This window comes from Helianthus annuus, chromosome 13 (genome assembly GCF_002127325.2).
Source record: "Helianthus annuus cultivar XRQ/B chromosome 13, HanXRQr2.0-SUNRISE, whole genome shotgun sequence".
Lineage (NCBI taxonomy): Eukaryota > Viridiplantae > Streptophyta > Magnoliopsida > Asterales > Asteraceae > Helianthus > Helianthus annuus.
Window position 1 is genome coordinate 119,904,621 of NC_035445.2, and position 23,690 is coordinate 119,928,310.

Genomic DNA, 23,690 nt, shown 5'->3' on the forward strand with positions numbered 1-23,690 from the left:
TACGTAAGCGGGATATTATCTGTATTACACCCCAATACCTTAGCCATATCATTTATTTCACCATGTTCCACACCCAACCCGTATAAGTTAGATTTATGCAAATTAATTTTTAAACCCGAACAAAGATAAAAAGAATCATCAGACATCTAGCCACATTCTTCACATTACCCATGTCCCATTCCCCCATCAAGAGAGCATCGTCAGCATAAAAAAGATGAGTGATCATCGGGCCATTATTAGGAGTTTGAATTCCTTTGAAAAGGCCATCGATCCCTGCTTTACTAAAAATGTTGGAAAGGGCTTCCATAACCACAAGGAACAGAAATGGAGACAACGGGTCTCCTTGTCTAACACCTTTGGAACAACTAAACTCAAAAGTAGGATCACTAAAACCGAGGATCTAGCCGAAGTTAAAGCACCTTTAACTCATTTACACCATAAACTAGGGAAACCCATTTGCCCCATAACCTCCAACAGGAACTTCCGACTGACGTTATCATAAGCCTTTTCAAAATCAACTTTTAGGAGGAACGCCTTTTTTCAACTTTTTTAATCCAGGCAATAAGTTCATTTAACATTAAAGGGCTGTCAAGAATACACCTTCCTCTAAGAAATGTCGTCTGCATTTCTAAAATGATGCCTCTAATCACCTTCTTGAGACGATTGGCAAGGATCTTGGAAATGGATTTGCTTATCACCCCAAAAGATTGATCGGATGATAATCTTTCAAACCAACTGGATCTTTGTTTTTGGGATAAGAGTTATAAAAGATGAACTGCACCCCTCCGAGGTTGAACCTTTACTTTAAAAAGAAGCTAACTTGTTAGAAAAATTATTCTCAAATAAAGATCAATACCTTTTTATGAATTTGAAATTAAAGCCGTCAGGCCTCGGCGCTTTATCAACCCCACACTCGAACACCGCACACTTTATCTCCTCAATACTAAAAGGAACTGTAAAAAATGTAGCTTCCTCCTCCGACAAACGCTTTATATTATGGCAAATGAGTTTAGGTCTATCTTTAGTTTTTTCCTTGAATGCCTTTCTAAAGAAACCCAAAACCTCCTTTTTTACCGGTGCAGGTTTAGTCGTCCACACCCCATCAATCATTAGCTCAGGAATATTGTTATTGGCCCGTCTATTATTGATATATCCATGAAAGAACGCTGAGTTTCATCTCCTTCCATATCCTATCTAATCATTGCTCTTTGCTTGAGATCTTTGATTTTGTATCCTTCCTACTCCTTTATATCCTTCAAACATTTCATTTTAGTCCATTCCTTCTCTTCGGACAACTCTCTACTATCAGACAAATCATCTAATTTTTCTAAATCTTCCTTGAGGATCTTTTCCGTTTTCCCCTTCCTTAGCTACAACCTCCTTTTTCCAATTTTTGATACCCTCCACGATCACCTTTAATTTCTGCATAAGCATCACGTCCGCTCCCCCGCCACCAACCGGTATACCAGTCGTCTTTTTAACCACTTCATCGAAACCCTTCCTCTCCAACTAAGAGTTAAAAAATCGAAACGGTTTGGGTCCAAAGTTTTTATCCGCACATATTAAAACAATCGGGCAATGATCCGAGTGAACTCTCGGTAAAACCCTCAGACAAGCAACCGGCCATTCTGAAAAAAGTTCTTGACATACCAAGACACGATCGATCTTGCTTTGTTTGTTACCGTTATCTTTAAGATACGTGAATTTCCAACCTTTCATATCATATTCTCTTAACCTGTAATTAAACATTCCAATACAAGTTAATATATATTTGTTAATGTGCCCTCCATTTTATCCCCTTTTTCTGAGTAACATGTATATGAAATTAAAACCAACATATTGTTTTAGTGTTGATTTGCTTGACAATTGTGAGATTGATCCTTTCTTGGATGGGACCTTGACCAAAGTTGCATATATTGACATGCTTAGGCCCGCAGCGATAGTTTTCGCGTTGTGGAGCAAGGACTAAAGCCTAAAAATGAGCTCTCTTAGCTTATGGTTTACTCATGGCTATATTAATGTATTTCATTTTAGTTCTTAAACAAAAAACTATTACTAGTTTGATTTGTATTGTTAGGGTGAAGGGAGTGGTTACCTAATGGAATAGGTAAACTCCTAATTCACCCAATCACATAGCGTCATGTCAATTGTTTACCTAATGCTAAAAAACGTTGGCGGTGGTTTACCTAATGAGGTTTAGATAAACTATTTAAAAAAAAAATGTGTGATTGGTTGAGAAGAAATGGAACCCACCATACACCCTCTCTCTCCCCCTTTCCCTCCCTTCACCGAGTCAGTGAACCTTCACCGAGTCGGTGAACCTTCACCGATTTCGCCCCCCATTTCGGTAAAGTTTGTTCGGTAAACAGGTTGCCAGTGAAGGGGGGTCAGTACTGAGTGGGTTTACCGGCCCCACTCCGTTCACCCTTAGCTAGATGTATTTTCCATTTTTCTGCAGTCCTACAATATTCAAATAATTAGTGATATATACAGACAACAAAATCAACACATATTTATTATGTTGTGCTAAATGTATTGCTATGATAGGTTGCAGTTGGTTTTCCCCCAAAGGTAAATTTGCCAACCTTTGTTTTGTCTTATCTAATAGCATTTAGTGTTTTCTTGTCATTTTTGTTATTGTCAAATAGTTTCTACCAATATTTAACTTTCTGTGTCCCAATAAATTCTTTGTCAACGTTTCAATTCAACTTTATCAACTACACATAATATTAACTGTATTATTTTTGGTAAAAAGTTATCCAAACGTACAAACATGCGATAACATCTAAACCAATCATTTTGGTAAATTTATTTAAATACGTGACAATTTAGTTAAATGTCTAGAAACTATTTTTAAATTTTTTTTAACTAAAAACAACCCCGGTCTAAACGGGCAAGAGGCCAAACAATATACATGCCCTGATCCAAACGGGCAAAAGACCAAATTACAACACATACAAAGGAAATTTACACCAATCTTCTAATCGAATTAATTTAATGGAAAACCTATTTTTCAACAAAACAAAACCTCTAAATTTGATTCCCCTATCACATCTTGGGGACTGCATTTTCTTATTTGAAAGATAACCTCGTTCCTACCTTTTCAAATACACTGCACTATTATAAGAACTAAGTCATGAATAACCTTTTTTGCTTTCTTGCCCATTCGCTTTCTTACCCATATTTAAGAACCTATTTTTAATAATTTTACTTTCTACATGAATTTTTTTTGTCACTCACTATATGTTTTATGGATGTGAAAAGTTATAATCACAGTCACACAAACAAGAAGCATGCAATGAGAACGCTCCAAGAATAATAGGTAATAGCGGGGACATCAATAGCGATGACAGGCTATATGTCTCCGCTATTGGTCGATCTGGAACGTGGTGTTCAATATTAAACCCCAGCCATCCATTTCTTATCTTGATCTGACGGCTGGAGTTTAACCTAGTCAATAGCGGCGACCTCTTAGGGCAATAGCGGCGACTGCTGTTGCCCCTATTACGTTTACGCAGTCTGCAGTGCTAATAGCGGGATTTCTCCCCCTTTCTCTATTTTCCTACCAAACTCTTCATCTCTCTCACGGGTTTTCCCTAAAATCGGCCATTTGTTAGTGCATGCGTCTGTCGACTTCGTCTCGTATCGAGTCTTGTACTAAGAATGTTAGATCAGAGCACGTAGTTCGAGGTTTTATGTAATTCCGCTTGAAACAAGGTAATTCTGCTTGAAAATGTGTTTGGTAATTCCGCGCGGAATTAGATTCCGCATGGAATCCTAATTCCGCTTGAAACCTTTCAAACAGAATTAATCGCCTATAAATAGGGTTCAAGCGAGATTAGTTGTAACAGTTCCGGTCAGTGTAACGAAGTGCTGCCGAAGTGCCGTCTCACTGTATTTTGTCATCAAATCAATCAGAAAGGCAGTTTATGTGTATATCTTGCTGAATTGAGCTCATTACGTCTGTTTCCACCTTTCGTTCTGAGTTTAAACTCTTCTGATCGACTCGTTTGGGTCTGTAACCGATCCTACAAGTGGTATCAGAGCTCAGGAGGAAGAGTTCATACCAATTCAACTGCAAATTCTGATTTCTACACCTTCTTTTTCAAATTGAACTTGATTTTACGGTTAAACTGACTTAAATTTCTCACAGTATACTCGCTTTTGTGTAATAACAAACCCTTGAAAGTTTCAGAATTAAAATCGGCCTAGAACTTGATAAATTTGACAAATTCCGCTTCGAGATGATGACGTCAGCATAATCCCGCACGAAATTAGTACCTAATTCCGCACCAGAAGTTAATTCCGTTTGAAAGTTCAAACGGAATTAGCTAATTCCGCTTCAGTTGGGTAATTCCGTTTGAGAGGTTCGCACGAAATTAGTGATTCCGCTTGAAAGTTGTTTTTCCTTTTGATAATCCCGCACGGAATTATAATTCCGTTTGAAAAAGTGCAAACTCAAACGAAATTAGGGTAATTTCGTTCAAAGGTTAATTTCGTTTGGACTGGTATTCCGTTTGAGCTGTAATTTCGTTTGAAAGGAATCTCGTTTGAAAGTAATTCCGTTTGAACTGTCTGAGTTTGTGAATTTTGAAAACCGAAACATGGAAGAGGAATTCTACAATGCTTTTGCTACTCCGATTTCCATTGTACAAAACACGATGTTGGAAAACGAAATGGGAACTATGCAAAAACCGCCTAAGCTAATGAACATTGAGGAGTATAAGGGTTGGGAGGAACGGTTTGAGAACTGGGTACAAGCAAATTATTTGGATGCTTGGGTATGCATTGAAACGAAATACGTTAGACCAACGAATGATGACGAAGAGGTGATTGCTATCAAAGACCTTAGTGTCGAGGAGAAAAAGAAATACAAAAACGAAAAGATGATGATCAGTTTATTGCAACAAGCTGTGAAAGAAGATATATTAGTCTTATTACAACATAGTGGGAGTGCATATTCGATTTGGAAAGCATTATGATCCAAGTTTGTTGGAAGCCAAGAAATGATTAAAAACAAAAAGTCACTTCTGAAAAAAGAGTTTGATCTATTCTGTGGTTTGAAAAATGAAAGCACAAAGCAGATAATTGAAAGATACTGCAATTTGTTGGTAAACTTGAAGAGGGTTAGTATCAACAAAGATAATGAAGAGTTGATTGAGAAACTGGCAGATGCATTGCCACATGAGACTTGGGGTACATATTTGATGATGTTGAGAAATAAGAAAGGTTTTAGCAATTTAACTTTTAGCAAATTCATTGAAAAACTTGAAGCTTAGGAGATGGGGCAAAAGAAGATTTCAAGAATGAAAGTGTTTGATGGTGAACAAGATATTGGGCTGTATTACAAAGCAGGTATCAATGACAAGACCAACGTGTCACCAAAAGTTGAAACTGCATTCAACGCAAAGAGTTCATCAGGAGGTTCTTCTAAAGGACCAAATAGCAAAACAAGTTTTTCATTATATCAGTCATTCGATCCTAACCTTTCTACAACAAAGAATGGCAAGAAGTTACAATGCAATATTGTATTGAATCTTGAAGATGATCGGGATTACACAGAAGAAGTTGCAAAAAGTCACATGTCTTTGTTGGGAACTGTCTTAGAGTCGTATGGTAGTTTTGTAGCAGGAAGGATCGGGAATCCAATGCTTACAAAAGAGGATTACGATCAAATAGATGCTGAGGAGATGGAATTAATGGACATAAAATGGTGTTTGGTGAGTGTTTTGAGAATAGCTGAGAAATTCAAACAAATCATAGGAAGAGATGATCTCCGTGAGGCAAATGTTTCTACTTTAGGTTTTGATAAATCTAAAGTTACTTGTTTTCGTTGCAGGAAAAAAGGACACTTCAAGAGGGAGTGCACTAATCACGAAGCAAGTGGAGCTCAGAACCCGTTCAACAACAATGACTACTATCGGAAAGCAATCTATCATCAAGTTGCTCAACAATCACATCAACAGGAACCACAAGTGGCACATGGGAGGAAGGTGATTGAAGATTCTTCAAAGAGAGCATATATGGTGAATCATGATGAGGAGAATTCGTCAACAGGATTCAGTTGGGAAAAATATGTTTCAGCTGATGGTAAAGCATGTTTGATAGATCAAGATGATGAAAAGTTACCTGAAGGTTTTAGTTGGGAAAATTTTAATTGGGATGATTATGATCCTAACAAAACTTCAAGTCATCAAGCTTTTGTTGCTCGAATTGAAGAAGATAGTGATGATGATAATGAATATTATGCAAAAAGAATGAGAGATTATTTGAAAATGATGGCAGAAAGTGATAGTGAAGATGATAAAGCTAAAAAGAAAAAGAAAAACGTCAAAACACCGGTTAGCAGTGATGATGAAGATGTTCCGGTGGTCATAAGAAAAGTGAAAGAAGTTCCAGGTTTCAAGATTGATGAAGAAGCTGATGTAAGGAAGAATCCGGTGATTTGTGAAAACTGTGAAGCTGTAAAGAAACAAAACAGTACGTTGATTCACAACATGAACAAGTTGAAGGAGTCTTATGATGTGCTGAACAAAGCCATGAATATGTACAATGATACAAGCGAAGAACAAGCAACAGCAATGAAAACACTTCAAGGGGCTTTCATGACAAAGCAGAAAATCGTCAACAACTACATTGAGAAGTGTGCTGTGCTGGAGCAGAAACTGGAGACACAAAGAATTGAAACAGAAAGAGTGAATAAATTGTTGAAAAGTTACTCATGTTCTTCTTATGTCATTGACAGGATTTATCCGACTGTTGAAGGCATGAAGGCATTTGAGGATGATGAAGTAACTGAAGAACAGAAGGCATCTGAAGAAAAGATTCCTGAAAAGAAGAAAGAAAAGAAGAAGGATACTAAAGTAAAGACATCTGGTAAAAAACAAGGTGTAAGTTACAACAAGTGTCCACCCCCGCTTGAAAATGGATATTCGCCAAGAAATCCAAATTCTGAAAGAGTCCAAAAGGCAACAAACTTACAGTGGGAGTCTGAGCCTACAGTTAATTTGCCAGAAAACATTGACATCACTTTTACATCATCTGACACTGATCATGAGTCCGAGTTAATAAAGAAAGTGGTCGATCAGGTGTTGGAAAAGGATGAGTCAGAGGAGTCAATGTCGGAGTCAAGACCAGAGTCAAAGTCTGAGTCAGACACTTCAAGTCAAACCTCCAAACATGGCAAAAGAGTATACAATAATGAATTCCTGTTATCAAAATCTAATTTGGATGACGAAACGTTTAAAGTTGCATATACTTTGAATGATTCTGACAAATTATATTCTGATGAGGAATTTCCAATAAGAGGTGTTAAACCTGACATGATCAAAAAGGTTTTCAAACTTACAGAAATTAAATTTCTGAAATAAAAGATGTAAATCTTTCTGAAAAACCTAAAAAATACACCTCAAGAGTTCAACAAAGAGAAAACAAGAAAAAGGGTTACAGTTCTGGTTCTGGTTATCAAAAGAAACCAAACCATAACGGTATTTCAGAAAGAAAGGTCTTGGATTTATTCCACCAGAAAATCATAAAAATGAAAACTATGTTCGAGATTTTAAATCAAAAATGGTATTTGTTTCAGGTACATCTTCTGAAGAAGAAAAAGAAAAGTTGTTCAGAAAGCAGTCAAACAAAGAATTCCTTGCGAAAAAGCAAGAAGAAATGCAGACTATTGATCAGAAGAAGGAAACTCGAACCTGTTTCAAGTGTGGAAAAAGTGGTCATATTGCCATGAACTGTTTACAGGCAAAACAAATCAAACAGGGAGTTTCTAAACTGAAAGAGAAAGTGATTGAGTTTGAACCACCAATTGATAGAACTAAACTTTTCAAAAACTCAAAATTTGAAATTGGTGAATGTTCAAACAGGTTTTACAAGAAAAGAGGAAATCTTGACAACCAAAAGTGGGTTGTTAAGAAATCTGATGATGGGTCTAGCAATGATTCTGATTCATCAAAATCAGAGGAGCTAATTTCTAGCAATGAATCTGATTCCCCAAAGTCAGAGGAGCCACAGGTTGGATCAAAATGTGAAAAATCAGTGCCGATAGTGGATGATGTGAACTTTCCACCACTTCGGGATGAAAATTTTAAGAAGAAAATTGGTAAAATTGAAATTTCAAATCGATTTTTCTCTGAAAAGAAAGAATTTGATGTTGGAAAGGCTTTTAACCCCAAAGTAAAAGACATCTTTGGAAAAATGATTGATAGAAAAGTCAAAGGGGTTAAAGAGTTCTACGAGAAGAAGTTGGAAGGTAAGAAACCGAGTGTTAACTCGGAATCACCCAAGGCTGGTCAGGCTTGGGTGGATATATTCTTTGACTGAAAAACCTGACTTGCCGGAGTTCCCAAGTTGGTAATCGTGGAACATGAATCGGCATCTTTCTTAAAAATTTGTTTTTGAATGTGTTTAAGTGTGACTTGCCGGAGCTTCCAGGTTGGTAAGCGTGGAGCAGGAATCGGCATCATTCTTTATATCAGATTTGATTGTGCATACCTACAAGTGGTAAATCAGAAACAATAAGTTGTACCTGTTTTTCCTACAAGTGGGATTTTTCTCGAGAAATTCACGAAAAGTGATTTAGTCCTTCAAGTGGTACAGAGGTTTGATCTTACAAAGTGATTAATCAAGGTCATTAGTTTGAACTTGATGTAATCTCATTTCAAGTGGTTGAAAAACAAGATGATGAATTAATCCCCATTTCCTACAAGTGGTAAAATCAACAAAACTTATTTTCCGGAAAAACCATTTTGATTAAAACAAACTTAAGTGTTTTAAAGTCTTAATGGGAAAATAGTTTGTTGAGAGGGGGAGTTCTGATTGTTTATGCCAAGTGGATGGCGATTTGAGGCGATTCACAACAATTGTCACTTTACTTGTACAGTTTGTTTTCAAATTTATTTAAATGTGTTTGCATTTTAAGGGGAGTAAAATTTCAGAAAATCCAAAAACATTAGAAAATTTGAAAAAAAAAAAACCAAAATCATGATAAAATTCAAAATTGAGTTTTGTTGTATAAAAGAGGAAATGATAGTACATCAGTGGACTATCACAACATGCTAAAGAAATGGAAAGTTAAATGTGATAAACAACCTCACTGCGGATGTGCAGTAGGTTTTTATACATTTAGTAGATTGTTTTCGAGATATAAACCTAAATTTCAAACTTGCTTATCTCGTGGGGAACATTTCTTGGATATATGGGTAACCCCCGAAATCTTGTTTGAAAGGTCCCTCTTTCTGAGATACTAGGTCTTTATACTCAGTGATATCTGGGGTATTATTCCGGGACTTCTGATTTTGCGGAAGCAATGGCCTAGTCCCCGATAATACTTTGCATTTGCTTGTAATATAGCGCTGCCCTCAGTACAAAAGATGATGAAACATTGAAAAAATGCTAATCATGTGCTGTTGAAGAAAAGATTCTCTAAAGGGAACACACCTAAAGTCGAACCGTCATATCTCTGCTGAACGGAAGTTCTAACCTGAGCTCTCACGGTTTCGCATTTAACCCTTTACAGATATCATCTAGGTATACTCACCTGTAAGACTGAATATTGGGATCTGGATACGGGAGTATATTCAAAGTGGTGGGACACGCGAATGAGTTTAAGTTCATTAAAACACTAATCTCATATCTCGAAACAGTTGAACTTCGTATGAAATTTAAGTAGACCAGTAGACTGACAATCTAGGTGAATTGTTTAGAACTTAAAATGAAATAAAGCTTAACAGTGTTAGTGATTTGTCTCATAAACTGATATGATCCTCTTACACAATCTCACAAAAAGATTCTCTGTAAATATTTCTTTACTGCATTTCTTTATAAAAATCCCAAAAAGATTTTTAGTGTGTTTTAGCATAAATTTTGAAAAATTCAAAAAGATTTTCGACAACTGGTGTTGGAAAGCTGACTTTCAAAATTCTAAGTGCTAAACATGATGCGCATTATTTGAAGGGGAGTTTGAGTAAAAATGTTTTAAAAAAAAATCCTGTAAATGGTCATCAAAAACTTTTAAATGTTAAATCATTTCATTTTTTTACAAGTGGTTCATCAGAGATCTGCAAGTTGTGTCTAAAGTTGCAAACTCTTAATAATATAAAACTTATGTTTGTGGTAGAGAATGTGCAGGGTTAGCCAGGTTCTGATACCTGAGGATTCCGTGATTAAAGAAAGCCAGGTTTCGATTCTGAACAGAGTGTGAACCAGGTTACGATCCAGACTACGATCCCAGCTGATTGAAAGGGGAAGTCTGTAGTTGATAAGAGCCATGTTATGATTCTGGAAGCCTGTTATTCATGCAAGCTGATGATGCTGATGAACTTAAGGAATCAAGAGATGTGATCAAGAGAATTAGAAACCTTGAGAGCCAGATTGCGATCCTTAGTCATTGAAGATCAACATTCGAGGGGAGTTTATTCAAGAGGAGTCTGTTGGTGCTGAAAAAGAAGAGAAGAAGAGATTGAGGATGCTTTACAGTGTCAGATACTTCAAAGAGTTCGAGAGGACTGATAAAGACTGAAGATGCGAAGACTTGACACTTAAGACTCGTCAACATTCGAGGGGGAGTCTGTTAGTGCATGCGTCTGTCGACTTCGTCTTGTATCAAGTCTTGTACTTAGAATGTTAGATCAGGGCACGTAGTTCGAGGTTTTATGTAATTCCGCTTGAAAATGTGTTTGGTAATTCCGCGCGGAATTAGATTCCGCATGGAATCCTAATTCCGCTTGAAACCTTTCAAACGGAATTAATCCCCTATAAATAGGGTTCAAGCGAGATTAGTTGTAACAGTTCCGGTCAGTGTAACGAAGTGCTGCCGAAGTGCCGTCTCACTGTATTTTGTCATCAAATCAATTAGAAAGGCAGTTTATGTGTATATCTTGCTGAATTGAGCTCATTACGTCTGTTTCCGCCTTTCATTCTGAGTTTAAACTCTTCTAATCGACTCGTTTGGGTCCGTAACCGATCCTACACCATTCTTCATCAATTTCACCAAGATCTACTCTAAATCGGTTAGTATTGTTTGTTTAAGTTGAGTTTGTTCTTGATTTTGTTATACATTTTGTTAATTTCTTATTTTTGGTATATGTATGTGTGTATGCTAGAGAATTCTGGTCACCCACCACGTCTCCTCCACCACCACGAATAGAATCATCATTTTGACGGTTAGTTTTATATTTATTTTTGTTCAAAGATGAGAAATTGTGTAATTTTAGGTTTATGTAGGTATGTAAATGTGTGTGTAAGGATGTACGTTGTATGGGAATGTGTATATGTTAGTAAATGTATGTGAAAATGTATAATGTATGTAAACTTGGTGAAAATGTGTGTGTAAGTCTATGTATGTGTGTATGTAGGTGTATGTTAGTATGTACATGTGTATATTAGCTTGTAAGTATGTATAAATTATGTGTACTTTGTGAAAATGTGTTACATGCGTTTGAGGATAGAAAATTAGAAAATGAAAGGCTTTAAGATAATTATGGAGTTGATCGAGTTCTTTGGAAAAAAAATGCGTGTTTGAGTTTATATAAACTTGAATGAGTTTTTAAAAATAAATATGTTATTGTTGAGGTTGGTTGCGTTTGAAAGACATAACAATTATAAATTTTGAATTCTTTTATATTACGTATTATTTCTTGCATCACACATAATAGATATAATTTTTGATGTGAATACATATAACCCTAATATAAACTATACATACAAAACTAAAGAAAAATATAACATTACTCATTTTAAATGATGCGATTACGAAGTAAGAATTTTGTTTTTGAATACAAAAGGATTCGTATATTTTATTTCAAATTAATATTTTGATATTTTTAAAAGTGTTATCAAATAGAAGATGGAATGGAATTAGTTCATTATCTAAGATTATATATATTGTTTACATATATGTTTAACATTTGTGAAAATGATAATAACAAATTATAAACATAAGGTTTGAAATTTTTGGTTACAGCAAGTAGTGATGGATGTATATATTTTTGGTTATCTCATCTTCTTTTGATAAGCATAATTTTAGTTATTAAAGTAGAGATATTATATTAAAGTATAGGTAAACAGATAACTAATATTAAGAATTAAGAATATTGAAGAGATATAATCATGAATATAAGATTATTTTAGTGTATATATATATATATATATATATATATATTAAATTCAATCATTTAATAATATTTATATTAATTTACTTATTATTTATTATGTTTGAGGTAATATGATAAATTGCCATACGGACTTTTAGTGAAATCTTTTATTATAAAAGAATGCCATGTGGCACTTGAATGAGTTTTTAAAAATAAATATGTTATTGTTGAGGTTGGTTGCGTTTGAAAGACATAACAATTATAAATTTTGAATTCTTTTATATTGCATAGTATTTCTTGCATCACACAAAATAAATATAATTTTTGATGTGTGTTGGGATTGAACCCTATCAGAGGAACAGATTATGAGAGCCAAAACCGGTTCACAACAGTGGATTCATCATAAGCAGCTGTTTACATTAGACTTTCCCTTTGAAAGTGGCTATAACATCTAATGGCCGTCATCCACTGTTTATATACTACCACTGCTGACCACTAAGTACTGCTTATGTACAACAACTGCTGAAGACTAAGTGCTGCTCCTTAATCTACTGCCCTAAGTCAAGTGCTGCCAAAGACCAAAGCCCTGCTTGGAATAAAGCAGTGGAATGAAGAAACAGTTGTTTACTTTGTTTTTTCGTAATAGTATCAGTGTTTAGCTAAGCAGTAGTTATATGTAACAGTGGTTATAGGTTGTTAGGTTGTTAGATGTCACTTTCATGGTGACGTCAGCTTAGATGCTTCAGTGGTTTGATTTGCCTATAAATGGAACAGTACCCTGTACTGTTACATTTGATGGACTGAGTGAGTTCTCCTCCTCATATCCAATCCTTTCATCTTGTGCAATCAACCATGGAGTATCAGGCTGAGGGGGAGTTTAGTTTGTAAGCTTGCTTTGTAATCTTCTAATTTGCTTTGTAACCTTTTGACTGATGAAAAGCATGTGTTTATCAAAACTATTTTCCTCTTTTATTGTGTTTACAAAGTTTGTTTTCATTTCCGCTGCATTTAATCTAAATTCATATTCATTGATTTGTTCAAATTAAACAAACAAACACAATCATGAGTGCCTCAGATCCTAACAATTGGTATCAGAGCTTGGACAGTCAAATTCGATCTAACAATCAATTTGACATAACAGTTCAGCTCAAAATTCATTGATACCAAGGTTGATTGTAATTTGTTGAAAAACATATTAACGAGTAAGGACGTTCAAAGTTGCTACTCAAAAAATCTGTAAAACAACCAAGATATCATAAGACACACAAACTTCTTATAACAAGTGATGTCATACATAAACCACCTATAGCTGTCAGATCTGAAAAATGTCTGATAGCTATGATATAAGCATTTTCGTTACAAATTTGATTTCAAGTGTGTTGATATGAAGTTTGTGTTGTTTCCACCATGCTTGATACTAAGGTATGAACCTCTGGTCAACAAAAACCTATGATTCGTAAAAACATTAGTGTTTTTGTTAACATTAAAAGAGGGAAATTAAAACTTTAGCCACATAAACCCTATGTATTAAAAAAAAACAGGTTGAAAATCCTCTAAAAGGACCAAAGTCAACTCTGTTGAAAATGCATTAAGAAAATCAAGTGTCAAAATAGTCCAAATCATATGTAATGTGAGATTTGATATAAGCAAGTACAAATAGTGCCAGATCTCTCAAAACATTGCTGCAAAATGATTCTAGGTTAAATACTTTTTCAATAAAAACATCCCAGTGAGTATTTTAGTACTTATGAATGGGAAGGGTAAAAAGGGAAGTAGAAAAATCACAAAAACTCTAAAGTGTGTTTGTTTCAAAACTTTCGAAGTCAGAAGGAAAGAGTATAAATATAAAACACTTAAGAGTCCAAAATTGGGTAAACAATGGTCATCAAGCAGCTGTGTGCATTCATTGATTCAGAGGAGTTCAGGTAACAATAGTATCACCAGTGATTAAACTTAAAAGAGAACTAGGCAAGTTTTTCAGTGTCATCACATGGTAACAAAGTCTATAACAGGACTTTCAAAACCTATGTGTACGTGTCTCCTCATTTTTGCAATCAATTGACAAGGAAATGGTCTCAAACAGTGGTTATTATAATGTATTTCAAATCATTGACCATTTTCTTAAAACTTGAGAATGATGTGACTGTGAGTTTCATTGGAAAGTATACCAGATCCTTTTTGATGTTGTTTTCGGAATAACCTTTAATTAATTTTTCTTGAAAAGGTTTTTCTCAATAAAACAGGATATATTATTCATTATTTTTCTCTAGAATGATATATTTTGTATTTTTACTTCTTTTTGTTAAGTAAAAATTTCAATATCCTGTCAGGATGTAATACCCTTATTTGTTTATGTGGTGTTACTATTCTTGAAAATAGATCAAAAGGAAATGGTACAAGTGTCAAGGTCATGCCAAACTCAAGTTTGTTTTAACACAGATCATAGATTGATTGCTAACAGACCTTAAAATACTTGGATACTCATGTCATAATTAAAAATTTTGACTTAAAATGAGTAGCCATTGTAAAAGAGTTTTCATCATCTGGGGTACTAAACCACTGTCATGAATTTATAAAAGCTTCAAAACTTGTAATAGACAAGTGGCAAAACCTTGAATACATATTCCTGTAACAACTGTTGACATACAAATCTAGACAATTTGCATCTAAAATGTATTTTGTTGAGGATAGCATTCCTGCAAATATTTCATAAATCACCATCAACAGATGCTGGACATGATATTGTGATTACACAAGACAAAATCATTCCCCTCATCTGAACAAGCAGATGCTTAAAATTTTTGTCAAAAGCTTATTCACTATTGCACTAACAATTGCTGATGTAATAGTCATTCAAATCTTTACCATTTCTTTACCCCTAACTACTGTTGTGCTCAAACATCTAATTTCTAAATACTGTCCACTGCTGAAAGTCAACATCTGTTCTCTCATATTCTTGATAAACACTGATGTTCAAAATCAGTGTTTTATCCACTGACGTTCTAACCACTGACAGTAAAAATTCCCAATGCTTTCATATTATTACCGTTGTAACCACTGATCTTTTTCATCAATGGCTCTCAAAACAACTGACCTCCATCATTCATGTTTTCATCAGAGGTTGGCATGTGGTTAGTTTCTAGCCATCAGATCTTGTAACCGCTGCCACATCAGTATTCACTTTTTCCCTAAATAAAACCCTGACCAAAACCCCAAACAAGTTTTTACACTGTCGAATTGAGTTCCAAAATTCTCTTCTCAAAGCAGTTTTCCACTTTCCATATCAAATCATTCTTCGCTATTCTTCATCAAAATGACGAAATCAAAATCAAAATCAAAATCATCTTCATCTTCACCTTCCAAAGAGGTCACTCAAATGGCCGCTGAACCCATTGAAATCCCAAACAAATCCCCTCACAATTACTTGGGCTTACTCACAAAACCTACTACCACCCACACCTTCGATTCCATCATCGACGTCATGTCTGCATTAAAGTACAAAACTTTGTTAACTGCAGATGCTCCAATTTATCAACAGACCCAGAGAGAGTTCTGGAAAAATGCCACACTTGAGTCTCAAGGTGACACCATCATAGCCATCAACTCCTCCATACAGGGTAAAACGATTCAAATTACTCCACAATCCATCTCTAAAGTTTTTGAACTTGATGATCAGCAAGGTAAAACTACTTTTCCTAAAAACGAGTTAAAAACCGATTTTCTGGAAAAGGGGTATGCAGAACAAACAAAAAGGGATACCTTACAAAAAGGCTATTTCCCTTCTGCACCTAGGTTTTTATTTCATACTCTTTTGATGTGTGTTTCAAATAAAACCACTGCTTTTAACGAAATACCATTAAAGATTCAATGCCTGGGTTTTGCTATTTTACATAATGAAAATTATAACTATTCCCAGGAGATCTTTAATGACTTGGTAAAAGATGTTGATAGCAAATCATTCTTGCTTTTTTCCAAGGTTTCTAAGCTACTACTTTAAACAAAAATTTGGAAAGGAAAATGAAAATTTGCTCAAACAAGGTGTTTATTTTCAAATAAATAGTTTAACACCTGAAACATTCACAAGAATGTTAACACCTACAAAAACAAAAGCAGAGGTGCCTGAGCAGAATTTGGCAGATAACACTGCTCCTCAGGCATCTGCTGCTGAGCCCACTGCTCCAGGTGATCATAGTAGCAAAACCACTGCTATGAAACCCACACCTGCCATTACCAAAAAGACCAAAAGAAATCATACAACCCCCCCCCCCCAAACCCAAACCAAAGGCAACTCTGGAAGATGAGATCCCAGAGCCACTGCCAGTGACAACACAAATGTCACCAATAACCACTGCTGCTACTTCCTCACAGCAGATGGAAGAAAGATCTCCACCATTGCCTCAAACTCCTCCTACATCCTCACAAAAGGATCCGGTTGTAAACACAGGGACCCCACATTATGAAGCTCTGGGTCCAATTGGATCCATCTTCCTCAGTCCTGATCCCAAGGATATGTCTCTTTCAACACCCCTATCTTCACCCCTCTCATTACCACAATCCCTTATACCCTTGTTGCATGCAGTTGATATAGTACAGACACAAACCAGTTCCTCTCAATCACCTATCACTGAGAGTACACTCCCACAAGTGACTGGGTCTGATACTCATACCTCTGCTATCCCAGCAACAATTGAGGAGGTTACACTGCAGGAATTACAAGTAATTCCTGACAGTAGTTCAAGTGGAGCAGCAACTACAAATGTTGGATCAACAGATCTACATTTGGCCAGTCGTTTCATTCATAAGACTCCCTTGAAGGCAATTCCTTCTATAGCACCTCTGAGAACCACCTGTGAGTTTGTTATGACCACTTGTACCTTTAAAAGGCTGTCAAGTGCTGAAGGAAGAAGACCCCAGTACCAAGAACAAGGGGCATCAATGAATGATTTTTGGGATTCAGTTCCTAAGTCACACATTGATATAACCACTGCTGGTGGGGAATCAGATGATCCCAATAAATTGGGTGATGATTTACAATATCAGGAATTGACGGGGAGAATTGACAACCTTGAAACATCTGTTGCTGAAATAAAGGATATGGTGCAACAGCTGTTAAAAGCTCAAAATGCATAATCTACTGCTGTTCCAGCTCAAGCACCTGCACAACCTGCACCTGCTGCAAATGAGCTATGGAATTTATTTCAACCCCTGCTCGAAAAACAAAGACAAATGGCAGATCAGCAACGCGCAATATATGTGCAAGAACTGAGAAACATGATGGAGTCAAGGTTTAGAAACACCCAAGCAGACATCAAGGCTATAAAGGCCCACATTTTGAATACCACTGGCACTGCTCCTTCCAATGTTCTTTTCATTGATCAGCTACCCCCAGATAATGCCAAAAAGGGGGAGAAAATTAAGGAATGGAAGAAAAAGGGAATAGATGATGGCCTTTATGTTGAACCAGAAAAAGAAAATCATGCTTCCAAATCATCTCCCAAAAACTCCAAGCACCAAACCTCTACCCAAACAACTGATGTAATTCTTGCTGTATCAACAACTGTTGGTACATCAGTAGTTTCATCAGTTGTTAAAACCATCACTCCAACACACACCACAACCACTGCCCTACCACCACCTAAAATCACCTCACCACCAAAAGCCATCACTTTAACTACATCACCACCCATCCAATCACCACCTACTGAAAAGCAGAAGACATCAGATGTTACAACATCTGTTGTAATGGCAATAGTGGTTGAAACACCAGTTGTTTCAACAGCTGTTAGCCAGCCATCTACCATTGCTCTCACCATTTCTACAAACACCATACAACCCAATGTCACTTCGCAACCAAAACCCCCTTCACCCAAAAAGCTTTACACAAGAAAAAGAAAATTTCAGAAGAATAATGATGTCATACCAGCACCTACCCCATTATCCTCCACACCTTTCAATGTTATCAAGCCACAATCATCCACTCCACCAACTCTGGCCAAACCAGTAAACCCTGTAAACATTGTATCTGCTGCTGAAACTTATCCACTGGAATTGGAAGCTGTAAAGGATGTGATGAAACAATTCTATACGGTGGATGATCCTTGGAAAAGAAGATTTCCTTCTCTCATTGGCTTCCGGAATCCAGTAAACATGAATGAGTATCTAAAACTCAAAGCCAGACAAGCAGATATAACAGCTAGAATTGAATGCAAAGATCAAGGTGATAAAGCCATTTCTGAGAGAATGGAATTTTTACTCACTAAGGTCAAACAAATGGAAGATTATGCAAAAGACCTGAGCAAAGATATGTCAAATATGCCACCTGATGCTGCTCTACAAAAGGTAATGACAAGGAGTATCTTGAATTCATTATGAAACAAAAGTTTTATCCAACAAAAGAAGAACAATTCAGTGAATGGCCACTCATTGCACTAAAGCATGAGGTAAATAGAATAAAGAGAATCAAGAATGATCCAAGTAAGAAAAGGACAGCTCCAAACTGGAGCAAATACAAACAGGCCATTGACAAGCTTACCACAGAATACAAAAGAAAGAAACAAGAGCTGGCGGATGCAAAGGTTGGAACTGCCAAAGCCATAGTGTCACGGCCCTCGGCCCCGGTTTGACCCTGTAACGAGCCGCGACGCAAGAAATCCCGTGGTATCTATTTAAATGACATCGGAAGTCTTTTTAAGCAGGATCTTTAATATTAAAACTGCTCGTTTATATAATATAGGGGTAAATCCCATAATTTATAATAAGGTGATTTTACTGGGAAATCTTTATTTCTCAAAACATGTTTCTTTATTTATTTACATTGAGCCACTTTTCTAAGCTTGTAGTGCTCCACGACACTTTTCTTTGCTCACAACAGATCACCTGAAACATGTTTGAAAAAGGTTTTGTCAGCGGGGAAATACTGAGTGAATCATTCAGTTTTACTAAAAAAACTCATTTGTTATAATTTACAGTATTAAGAGAGATTACAATGTTTCTGATATCAAACCAACTACCCACAGTATTTGTCACTCGACTCGCTTCGGTGACTGTGGTCATATCCCCCATTGGCTGCCCCAATGGTGACGGGTATCACTAATTAGGTTCGCTCACCTAAAGTGATAAAACAATAGTAATGTGCACAATACCCCACATACCGGCTGTAATTTGGTGATTACATAAACTTAATCACTGTAATTATAACTCTGAAAATAATTTAGAGTATTGTAAAATAGTTTGATAAATAGAAAAATGACTCACATTGCAGATTTAATGAGCAGAGTATAAGCCTACTGATTAGCCTTCATTAACCTAATTTGAATAACAATGCACACACAAACGGGTTAGTAACTAATACAGCAGTTATGACAATTCACGAGATTAAACCCTCACAACGATTAATAAGATGCAATACTTAACAATTCAACGGATTCACAACGAATGACAGAGTATAGTCCGAGTTCGAACAGCACTCAAACATTCAAGTAGAAATCACGATGAATAACAAAGTATAAACTCAGTTTGAGCAGCACTTAAACAATCGTTGGATAGTTTCAATCGATCGGACGTTGAATCGTAATAGCGATCGAGTTATTACCCTGATTGCGGCAGCGATTCGTGAATCGTGTGTGTTGCAGATTATTTCTGTTATAACTCAACCTACGTAAAGCGAATTTACGTCGTTCAAAAGACAGAATTCAAGTCCCAATGTCGGCTATTTATACAAATTTTTGGACCTCGCTTACGGACCGTAGGCCCTTATCCCTTACGGTTCGTAAGGGAAGCAGTCTATTTATAGGGTAGCTGGGTTCGGGACTAGCCTTGCTGACTTGACAGAAATTTATTTTAAAATTTTGACAACGAGTTATTATGATAATCTTTGGCTAGGTTTTACCCCCCTGAGTTTTAGGGGCCCTGATCCTGATTCCGATTGTTCTGGAAATTTTAGGGTTTACGCAGAATTACTTGGGTGTCTCAATTAGGGTTTCCATATTGGGTAATTATCATACTAAGTATTAATTTTAGTGGAGTTGTTACATCCTCCGTACCTTAAGAAAATCTCGTCCTCGAGATTTACTGGAATAGATGAGGGTATTTTCGCTTCATTTCTGATTCTAGCTCCCAAGTGTATTCTGGTCCTCTCCTTGAATTCCATTTGACTTTGACCAGCACTAGTCGTTTGTGCTTGAGAAACTTGACTTTTCTATCTTCTATCTGTAGTGGTTTTTCTACGAATTTCAGCTTTTCATTTACCTCTATATCTTGAAGAGGTACTACCAGGGATTCGTCTGATAGACATTTCTTGAGATTGGATACATGAAATACATCATGTACTCCAGCTAATTCTTCCGGTAGTTGTAGACGATAAGCTACTGGTCCTATTCGTTGGATTACTGGAAATGGTCCTACGTATCTTGGACTCAGCTTTCCTTTCTTACCGAATCGTACTACTCCTTTCCAAGGAGAAAATTTCAAGAGTACTTTGTCTCCTACCTGAAACTCTAGTGGTTTGCGGCGATTTTCTGCATAGCTTTTCTGGCGATCTCTAGCCGTCTTCAGTCTTTCCTTAATTTGCGTTATCTTGTCAGTGGTTTCTTGCACAAATTCAGGTTCTGATAATTGACTTTCTCCTATTTCTGCCCAACAAACCGGAGTTCTGCACTTACGTCCATATAGTGCTTCAAATGGAGCAGTTTCAATGCTTGAATGATAACTATTATTATAGGAGAATTCAATTAAGGGTAAGTGGTTATCCCAATTACCACCAAAATCAATTACACATGCTCGGAGCATGTCTTCCAGAGTTTGTATCGTCCTTTCACTTTGTCCGTCTGTTTGTGGATGGTATGCAGTACTCAAATCTAGTCGGGTTCCCATTGCTTCCTGGAAACTAGTCCAGAAATAGGAAGTGAAACGACTATCCCTATCTGATACAATGGAGAGTGGGACTCCATGTAAAGATACTACTTCATCTATGTACAACTTAGCTAGCCTTTCCATGCTAAAGGTTTCCTTCATTGGTAGAAAATGAGCTGATTTGGTTAATCGATCTACAATTACCCAAATCGCATCATTACCTTTTCTGGTTTTGGGTAACTTAGTAACAAAATCCATTGTTATGAGTTCCCATTTCCATACAGGCATTTCTAACTGTTGTAGTAGTCCTGAAGGTTTCTGGTGTTCTGCCTTAACTTGGGAACAAGTAAGACATTTTGATACATAACTGGCTATATCCTTTTTCATACCTATCCACCAGAAATTATTTCTTAAATCTTGGTACATCTTATTGTTTCCTGGATGTACGGTATACCTAGATTTATGAGCTTCTTCTAAAATCTTATTTCTTAAATCTCCTTGCTTAGGCACCCAAATTCTCTTCTTGTGTAATCTCCAAATTCCATCACTTCCTTGTTCCAGTTCCTTTATATATCCTTTCATTTCTTCAGCATCGTCCTTGATTGCGGTTTCTTGAATTTTCTTCAATTGATCCATTAAATCTACTTGTAGATTTAATCTAAGAGCACGGACTCGCTTTTGCTTCTCCTGATACTTACGACTTAAGGCATCTGTGACTACGTTTGCCTTTCCTTCGTGATATTGAATATCACAGTCGTAATCGCTTAGGATTTCTATCCATCTTCTTTGCCTCATATTTAACTCTTTTTGCCCAAATATGTACCTTAAGCTTTTGTGATCTGTATAAACAGTAAACTTACTTCCGTATAGATAGTGTCTCCAAATCTTAAGGGCAAAAACTATAGCTCCTAATTCTAAATCATGAGTCGTATAGTTTTCCTCGTGCTTCTTCAATTGTCTGGAAGCATACGCAATTACCTTTTTGCGTTGCATCAACACACATCCGAATCCTAATTTTGAAGCGTCACAATATCTTTCAAAATCTTCTGTTCCTTCGGGTAAGGCTAAAATTGGAGCATTTGTCAATCAGTGCTTTAAAATTTTAAAAGCTACTTCTTGTCTAGGTCCCCATTCAAACTTAACGGCTTTACAGGTCAGCTTAGTCAAAGGTACAGTTATCTTGGAGAAATCCTTAATAAATCGCCTGTAGTATCCAGCTAATCCTAGAAAACTTCTAATTTCCATAGCTGTTTGCGGGACCTTCCATTTGGTGATTGCTTCTATTTTAGCAGGATCTACGTGAATTCCTTCGTGATTCACCATGTGACATAAAAATTGCACTTCTTGTAACCAAAATTCACACTTCGAGAATTTGGCATAAAGCTTTTCCTTTCTTAACAAAGTTAAGAGTGTATGCAGGTGCTCGCAATATTCTTCCTGACTTTTGGAATAAATAAGTATATCGTCGATGAATACGATTACAAATTTATCCAAATATGGTTTACAGATCCGATTCATCATGTCCATAAATGCTGCTGGGTCATTTGTTAGTCCAAAGGGCATGACTGTAAACTCATAATGGCTATACCTAGTTCTGAAAGCAGTTTTAGGTATGTCTTCTTCTTGTACTTTCAGCTGGTGATATCCGGATCTTAAGTCTATTTTAGAAAAATACCTAGCGCCTTGAAGTTGATCAAAAAGATCGTCAATCCTAGGTAATGGGTATCGATTCTTAATTGTAACTTTATTTAGTTCCCGATAATCGATACACATCCTCATCGATCCATCCTTCTTTTTCACAAACAACACGGGTGCTCCCCAAGGGGATGAACTAGGTTGTATAAATCCCTTGCTTAATAATTCATCTAACTGCTTTTACGATTCTAGCATTTCGGTGGGTGCTAATCGATAAGGTGCCTTAGCTATTGGTGGAGTACCCGGAATTAGATGAATTCTAAACTCTACTTCTCTATCGGGTGGTAACCCGGATAATTCTTCTGGAAAGACATCTGGGTATTCTGAGACTATAGGGATGTCCTGGAGTTTCTTACTTTTAGTGTTAATGATTACAGAAATCATATACACCATTTCTTGTTTTCTTGAATAACTAGCCAACTTCATTACTGAAATGAATTTCAGTGGCTTTCGAGGTTTATCTCCTGTAATTAAAATTACCTCTCCTGTGGGAGTACGGATTTCTACGGAATTCTTATCACAAAGGATTCGAGCATGGTTGGCTATTAACCAATCCATTCTTAATACCACATCGAATCCGTCTAATTTCATAGGTAACAGGTTTGTAGAAAACTTATGGCCTAAAAGTTCTATCTTTCCTTCCTGCAACACCTTATTTATGTTAACAGAATTCCCATCTGCCGTTTCGACTGTAAAAATCTGCCTAAGGGTGGTTAAGGGTAAGTTAAGAGCTTGGCAGAATGAAGTATTGATAAAACTTTGGTTTGCACCAGAGTCGAATAATACTTTTGCAAAGACGTCATGAACTAAGAACGTACCGGCTATCACATCTGGAATGAGTTCTGCTTCCTGGGTGGTTAGCTAGAATGCTCGGGGATTCTTCTTTGTTGTTCCATTAGCTGGTTTGCCTTTATTGTCTATGGTTTTGATAAATTTAGGACATTCTATTTTGTAATGTCCTGTTTCTCCACAGTTATAGCAGACTATCGTTTTCTTTTTGCAGTTTTCTTCACTATGTCCTATAGCTTTGCAAAAATTGCAGGTCAC